Raw genomic sequence first — 8712 nt, forward strand, 5'->3', positions numbered from 1 at the left:
AGTTCTGGCTTCTATAGTTGCTTCTACCCTGGACATAAGTGTTGGCAGGTGGATCTATATCCTCAACCTGTTTCTATCTTTCCCTAGTGAAACAGGGCTTTGGACAGATAAGGTTCCAAAACACACTGGTGAGGTCATCTGCCCAGGGAGTTCAGAATGGAGTCATAGAAATGAATTTCTAGTATGATTGTTCTAGGCTTTAATTAAGATAAGCTATGCAGAATGCTTATTTAGATTGTTGTTTGTAACGTTTTCTCTTTAATCTTTTGACTCCGTTTATCATCTTTGTCTTTAAGAGAGCTAACTCATTCCAGTTCTTGTAAACCCTTTATTGCATTTGAAACTTTATAAATTAAAAGTATATTTTTCAAAATTTGGATTTTAACTGCTAAGAGAACTTGTCAGTTATAATAATTCTATGCACTAAGCTATTTTTTCTTTGCTAGTGGACAGATACAGTAAATATTGCTATTTCAGTCTGTGCTCTTCAATTATAAAGGTAAGCCTATTTGCAGGAAACACTTTTAAAGATACTCTCTTTGATGCAATGCTTTTGGCATCAAAAGAGAAACTCTGCGTCTTCCTAGAAAAGATTTTTTAGTCCACCTACATGTTAATTGCCAAGTTTAAACAAAAATTACTAAAGTCATGGGCCCCTAGGATGATATTTAAAATAGACTTCCTAGCTTCTTACCACGCTAAAATCCCCATTCTCACCTATTATGTTTCTATTTTCTGGTTTCTTAAATATTTTTCTTGCTTCATATCTTAACTGTCTTTCAGATATCAAGTTGTAGATTCCGTCCTGAACTCCCTGGGCAGATGACCTTACCAGTATGTCTTGGAGCCTTATCTCACCAAAGTTCTACTTCACTAGGGAAAGATAGAAACAGTCTGGGGTTATGGATCCACCTGCTAACATCCATGTCCATGGGAGAAGCTATTATAGAAGCCAGAACTCTCACCTTTTGTATAAAAAAATTTTTTTTTAAATATTTATTTTATTTATTTATTCCCTTTTGTTGCCCTTGTTGTTTTATTGTTGTAGTTATTATTGTTGTTGTCGTTGTTGGATAGGACAGAGAGAAATGGAGAGAGGAGGGGAAGACAGAGAGGAGGAGAGAAAGATAGACACCTGCAGACCTGCTTCACCGCCTGTGAAGCGACTCCCCTGCAAGTGGGGAGCCGGGGTTTGAACCGGGATCCTTATGCCGGTCCTTGTGCTTTGCGCCACCTGCGCTTAACCCGCTGTGCTACAGCCCGACTCCCTAAAAAATTTTTTTTTATCCATACTCCTAGAGAGGGAGACATTTTAGAAGATGACTCGAGAGCTCAGAAAGTCAATTCCATCAGGTCCGAGACAGAGAAGAGGAAAAAAAGGAAAGACATTTATAAGTAGTAAAAGGAGTATGTGTCAGTACAGAAAAAGAGAAGGCAGAACCATAGAAAAATATAGATAGATAGTAGATAGATAGATAATAGACATAATAGTCAACCCATATTTGTGACCTTGTGAGAACCACTTTACTTTCCAGTGGAAAGAATGGAGACAGAACTCTGGTGGTGGGAATGGTATGAAATTGTACTCCTAATTTCATAAACCAATATTAAATCACTAATAAAAATATAATAATAAAAAGGACAAAAATAATTAAAAGGAGATATGTTTTTCTACATGAAAGATTAATTCATATATTCAACTTACTGAAGTCCTTCCCATTCAGATTTTAGTTGTATATTTTTTCTAACTTTTACAGACACAGATACAGAAAAAGAAACTAAATTATAATGAAATATAAATTTGCATATATTTTGTAATGTTATTCCAAAGGTAGACTCTGATTATTTTCAACCAAATCTCCCACACAACTTACCCCTTTTGGTGCTAAAGCCATCTCCTGAAATATTGTTTTGAGTTAGGTGTGATGACTAATAAGAGTAAATGGATTTTGGCATTCAGAAGATCAATCAAAAGATGCTCTTCCAAGGGAGGTGGGCGGTGGGGTTAAGAGCAGGTGGCTCAAAGCACAAAGACAGACACGGGAGTAAGGATCCCTGTTTGAGCCCCCGTCTCCTCACCTGCAGGGGAGTCGCTTCACAGGTGGTGAAGTAGGTCTGCAGGTGTCTTTCTCTCCCCCTCTCTGTCTTCCCCTCCTCTCTCGATTTCTTTCTGTCCTATCCAACAACAATAATAATAACTACAACAATGAAGCAAGGGCAACAAAAGGGAATAAATAAATAAATATTAAAAAACTTTATTTATAAAGATGCTCATCCAATTAAGTTCACAATAAACAACCCCTCTGCTATGGTCTGTTCTGCATTTACCTTTATTTTAATCTGTTACCGTTTTCTAAATTCTTATAATAAGATCTCCTATGCCATGAAACTACTTGTTTAGTTAGTTGTCTTTAATAATTTGACTGTTCAAGTTTGGAGAATTCAGGTCCTGGAACAGGATGGCAGAGGACTTAGTGGGGGTTGTACTGTTATGTGGAAAACTGAGACATGTTATGCATGTACAAACTATTGTATTTACTGTCGACTGCAAAACATTACTCCCCCAATAAATAAAATAATAATAATTTAACTGTTTATGTGTTTTCTTTTCAGTACAACTGCCTTTGCTGATAAAAATATTATCTCTTGTGGTCCGGCTGTTGTCTTGGAAGGCGGCGTGAATTTGCAAATGTGGTGCCCCTAGTTTAGTCTTCGATACTGTGCATGGCTGCGTGGTACTCTGGTCTCTCTTTCTCTCATTATATAAATAAATATTCATAAAAATGCTCTTCCTTCATGTAACCTTAGCCACCATCCTCAGTTCAGGACAAAAATACTCACTTATTAACTTCCATGATCTAGGAATCTTTGTTTAATAAATAAAATTTGACAGTGCATTTTTATTATAGCATTAAAATTGATTTAATAAAATGTGATTTGTGAGTACTTTTTAAAAGATAAATATGCCACAATACATTAAAATATCATATATCATTGCTGTCTGTAGGATTTTTTTTTGTGACAATTGTCTTTAGAGGCTATCTCAGAGATAAATCTATTAATACTCTTCCGTTGACATACTCTTTCATCTAGGAGATCACGATTCAGTTCTCCTTGTGTAGTAGGCATGTAGAAGATGGCTTGGTGGGGGAAAGGAATGAGCAGGACAAAGACTACACCACCAGGAGTGACGAACTAGCAAAGCGGAGTATAAACCAGTATGCAGATTAATCATGTAATCCTATTTTAAAAGTTATCAAAAGGACAAGATCACTTGGATTAGTATACTTTGTTGCCCTTTCCTTTTTTCTGTCTCTCAGTCTCAGTCTTTCTAGGTGAACAAAATAGCCCAGAATGGTGAATCCTTGGTGAAGACCAGATTGAATTTATTAAAAAAAAAAAAAAAAAAAAGTAAAGCTGGAAGGAAGGAGCGTGATGCAGATGCGGCTACATTTTCTTCCTTTTTTCTTTTCAACTAAAATTGTTATTTATTTAACATTGGCTTAAAATATTGTAAAATTTTAGAGTAACAGTTTCCTACAGAGTTGTGTGTGTGTGTTCGTGTGAGAGAGAAACTTTGTGTGTATGGATGTGTGGTGCACAACTCACTATACCCACCACCAAACTTCCTGTGTCATCATATCAAATGGAACTAGTAGCAATCCGTAGATCTGGAAAACTTATTTACAGAGTCAGAGGTATAAATGAGCTGATTTTTATAGCAGGTACAGTGAGCCAGTCACTGAGTCTGGAGACCAGTAAGAAAGAAAGGCAGGATGGTAGGCAAGGAGTGGTCAGATAAGATGGTGAGTAGTACCCAGGATGTAGGAGGTAAAAGTAAAAGTTTGCATTTCATTTTAAGGCCAATAGTAAGTTTCTGAAAAAGTTTTCATCAGAATATATTATTCTATTTACATAGGAAATTGCTTTCTGTTTACAGGATAAAGTAATATTTGAGAACCTGAGTGGAAAATGGGAGATTAGGTGACAGGTGATAAAGTACCCAGAACTGGATGAAGGGAGTAGTAAAACAGAGAGGAGTGAAAAGGGTAGAACTCAAAAAGTTTTCTGCAGGTAGAACTGACAGACTGAATTACGGACGCTGCTTGTATGGTGGGTACTATGTGGGTCAGAGACAGCATGCAGAAAAAATTAGAAGTCATTCTCACTCTGAGGTACTGAGCAAAATATTTTCATTTTATCCCAAGAAAGCATGCCTTTCCTTAAAAAAAAAAAAAAAAAAAAGTTGGCCTTTCAACTAAAGGACCTGTCAGAGGATAAAGGAAGCCAAGGTATTTTGTGGCTAATTATCCTTATGGGTGACCAAAGGCGAGGTAGAGAAAGTGATTATTTTTGTGGGTATTATTTTTTTAAACAATGTAAATGATCAGGATTTTAAAAACACAAATGTTGAATGTTTCTGTTTTCTTTTGCATCAGACTTTCACTTTGTCTCCCAGAAACTGACAATATTAATTTCAGTAGGAAAAAAAAAAAGAAAAATGACAATTTAAAAATTTAAAACCAGATTGGTTAAGCTGAAGTTTCTCTCTTAAGAGTAGGATGCTAACTATTCTTCATTTTTTAGTGATTGAGTACCACCAGAAATACAGACATCCAGAGAAAAAATTAGATATCAAAAAATTGACAGCTTTGTGGATGACTTGAAAGATAGGAGCAAGATATATTTTAGAAAACAGTCAAGAAGTGAAGTTTCCCAAGTATAGAGAACTCAGTGATTAAGTGTGTTGTCAATAGATTTTGACAACTGGCATGCAATGAAAGTTTGAATGTTTCACACACAGGCAGATAAACACAAATTTACTAATTTTCTCATTGGGTTTTAAGAGTTTAGTCCAGTACCTCTACAGTCAACAAGACTAAGATTTAATGCCATTTATTTTGATTTTAGTGGGAACATCTATCATGAATTTGGCTGTTTTGTGATAGATGACAGAAAAAGCTGGGTCATATAGTGAGAGACACAGATGACTATGATAAATGATTGACAGATATGAAGATAGATAGATAGATGATAGTTCAATGATAGTAGATAAATACACTTAGACTACAGAGGCTAGAGTGTTGTAGTTGAAAGATGGATGAGAATGTTTCATGTTACATAGCATAAAATTTATTGTTTTTAGCATAACATATGTAAATATTTTTTGCAGTTTTATAAACTAAATTTTAAAAAACTGATGAATAAAAAACAAATCATTTGGAAGCACTTCTATTTTAACACTTAATTCTCATTAAAACTCTCAGTGTAATGAATTTCTAAAATTAGAGCATGATCAGTCTATCAGCAATAATGGTTTTTGCCAAAATTAAGTCTGACTGTTCTCATTTAAGCTGGACTATTAGGTTCACTGGATATAGTGATGTAAGCTGAACTATCAGCAATTAGGGAATGCATATTCTAATAATTTCATTGAGCAAACAACTCTAAGATATGGTTGTTATTATTTCCATTTCATATGATGAAGAAATGGCTTCAAGAAGATAAAGTATTATCTGAAACTTGTAAAAAAATTAAAAATCAAGATAAGGCAGGGCAGTTACAATCCTGATTACATGCACAGAGTACATATCCCTACTTCCCTTCCCTGCGGGAGGGATGCTTCAGAGAATGGTGAAGCAGGTCTGCAGGTACCTATCTTTCTCTCTCCCTTTGTATTTCCTGCTCCCTTTTCAATTTCTTTCTGTCTTATTCACTGAAACATAAAGGGGGAAAATGGCTGCCAGGAGCAATGGATTCGTAGTGCCAGCACAGAGCCCCAGAGATACTCCTGGTGACAATACAACAACAAAAACAATAATAAATCAAGATAAAGTTAGTGGTGGAACTATAATTCACACTCATCATCTTTTTTTTTGTGGCATTGCTACACCATTCTCTTGATGTTTTCTTTAACAGTAGTGAGTCTTCTGTTTGAAAAAAAATGGTTCAGAATTAAATTTCAGCTGAGTAGAAGGAATCACTTTTTTTCTTTTGTTAGTGGTTAGTATTGATTTACAAAATTATGAAACAATAGGGGTATAATCCTACACTGTTCCCACCACTAAGGTTCTGTGTCCCCATCCCCTCCAGTGAAAACTGCAGTAGTTCTCCCTAGGTCACATAAATGGGTTGATTTCATATCTACTATCTATTTATCTATCTGTCTGTCTATCTATCTATCTATCTACTATCTATCTATACATCTATATATACTTTTTTGCCCACTTTTTTTCTACTGGTCCTATTGTCACTTCTAAGTCACACCAACACTTATTATTATTTCAGATTGTTTTTCTTTTTTTCCCTCTTGTCTCTCAGATAAGAGAAACAATGCCTGACTTCCTCTAGTGTTTCCCATATTTGCTTCCCTTTCATATAAAAACAAGATTCCTGGTGACAAATGCTTTGGGTCCTTGTGGAAATGGGGTTCAGAGCCTTATGGTAATCTCCTATTATTTACCCCTCAGGGAATATATAAACCAAAATTCCTTGAGGTGCAGTAGGAAGGAGTTCTGGCTTCTGTCACTGCTTCTCTGCTGGACAATAAGATTGGCAGGTTGATCTGTATCCCCAGCCTGTTCCTAGAAAGAGTCACTTTCTATCTCTTTAAAACCCTGTAAGCAAAATGGATTTTTTTAGGGAAGTGTTCAGAGTTCTTCCAACTATATGATCATATGTCTGTGACTATAATCTTGACAAAATATTGGGGTTAAATAAATTCAACTTACTATAAAAAGGGAATCAAGGGGAGTTGGGTGGTAGCGCAGCGGGATAAGTGCATGTGTAAGGATCCTGGTTCAAGTCCCCAGCTCCCCACCTGCAGGGGAGTCGCTTCACAAGCGGTGAAGCAGGTCTGCAGGTGTCTATCTTTCTCTCCCCCTCTCTGTCTTCCTCTCCTATCTCCATTTCTCTCTGTCCAACAACAACAATAACTACAAAAACAATAAAACAAGGGCAACAAAAGGGAAAATAAATATAAAAAGGGGGAATCAAGTAGGTATGAATAATTGCTAATAATACCAAGGAAGATGAGTCTGCACCCCTTCACCATGGTGCAGACACCAAAATTATCAGTTTTTATTTGTTCACCTAGCAAAACAGTAAAGAAAATACCATCCACAGAGAGATATTTATAAGTTGATTTATGTGCTTCTCAGTTTGGTCAATAAGAATGCAATACACTAGTTTTCTCTTGCAAGTCTTGAAGTGAGATCTGATATCTACTTAATATGTTTCCAAAAGCAGACTCTGTCTTCTTCTCAAATCTGAATAAAAAATTTTGGTCTGTTTTTCAACTTCTGCTTGAGAGTGAGATCATCCCATATTCATCTTTCTGTTTCAAAGGATTCTGGGTAGGGCCTGGCTGTGGAGTAACAGCAGTCACATTTTGCTCTCTTGTATCAACTAGGGAAAACCACAAAAATCATCTGAAACTCAATAAATACAACCAATATCTCTCAAAAACTCACCAAACCAAAAGTGAGTACTGACGCATGTGGCTCATGGACAGAAAAGGGGTAAGGGAGAGACTCCTGGGACTAAAAGGCCGTACATACTCAGGAATGGCTGGAGTCAAACTGGGAGTTTGGCAGCTGAGGCTCACCATCTCTGGATCTGAGGTAAAGAAGTGACTGGGTTTTTTTTTTTTAACAAACAAACAAACAAACAAACAAAGAATATCATCTAGATCACAGATGAGTAAGGACACATGTAGCTTGAAGATGGAAAGGGGGTGTATGAGTGATTCCCAGTACTGAACACCAGTGCTCAGAGATGGCAGACACCAAATCAGACTGGCAGCTGAGGCACAACACTTCTGAGTCTTAGTAACAAAAAGACTTTAAAAAGAAAAAAATCACCTAAAAATTCACACATTTACAACTATGACGTCTCAGGTCTCCATTTCTGTTGCCCCACAGAAGGTGGAACAGCAGCAGGGAGAACCTATATTGACATCAGAACTGAGGATAAACTTTCCTCTCCCACCATCGAGATACATAAACAGGGAAGTCAGACACCTTGGCCACAGCACCTCTTTCTGGCACAGCGACACAATCCACACTAAATGAGTAAACTGAGAAAAGCACAGACAGCAATATCACGAACTCCAAATGACCAGACAGACACTGAGTTAAAAAAAAAAGACAGAGATAGAATTCAGAAAACTCATTATGAAATCAATTTAAGAAACCAAATTTAAGATACAAGAACTCAGTGATCCTTTTACCAAAGAATTACAAAGTACTGAATAAGTAAATAAATAAATAATAAATAAAATCCAAATAGAACTGTGGGGCTTAAAGGACACTTTGAGTGCATTTCAGGTTGAGGCAAGAATCCTCAGTAGACTCAAAGGATTCTAGGTGGGTTTGAGTCTAATACAAATACGGTTAAGGAAGGGAAGAATGCCACCTTATTCTCTTCTCAAATGCCCTCATCACACACATGACTTATGTCACACGCAGGGGATTCATGGGATCCATATCTGCTATATCAACACTTTCTAAGAAATTACTTTCTGTAATATATTTACTTTTGTTACTGGGCTCTTTATCTAGAGTTTTGATGGGTTTTCATGTGTAACTCTCCTATTCAGTATAAAGAATGGTTGTGACTCTCATATTAAATAGTATCTATTGAAAACTTTGGGTCGCCATTTTTTATTATGTTGGTAATGATAGGAAAGACTAACAGGAAGCTTATATTATT

Source organism: Erinaceus europaeus, chromosome 11 (genome assembly GCF_950295315.1).
Source record: "Erinaceus europaeus chromosome 11, mEriEur2.1, whole genome shotgun sequence".
Taxonomy (NCBI): Eukaryota; Metazoa; Chordata; class Mammalia; order Eulipotyphla; family Erinaceidae; genus Erinaceus; species Erinaceus europaeus.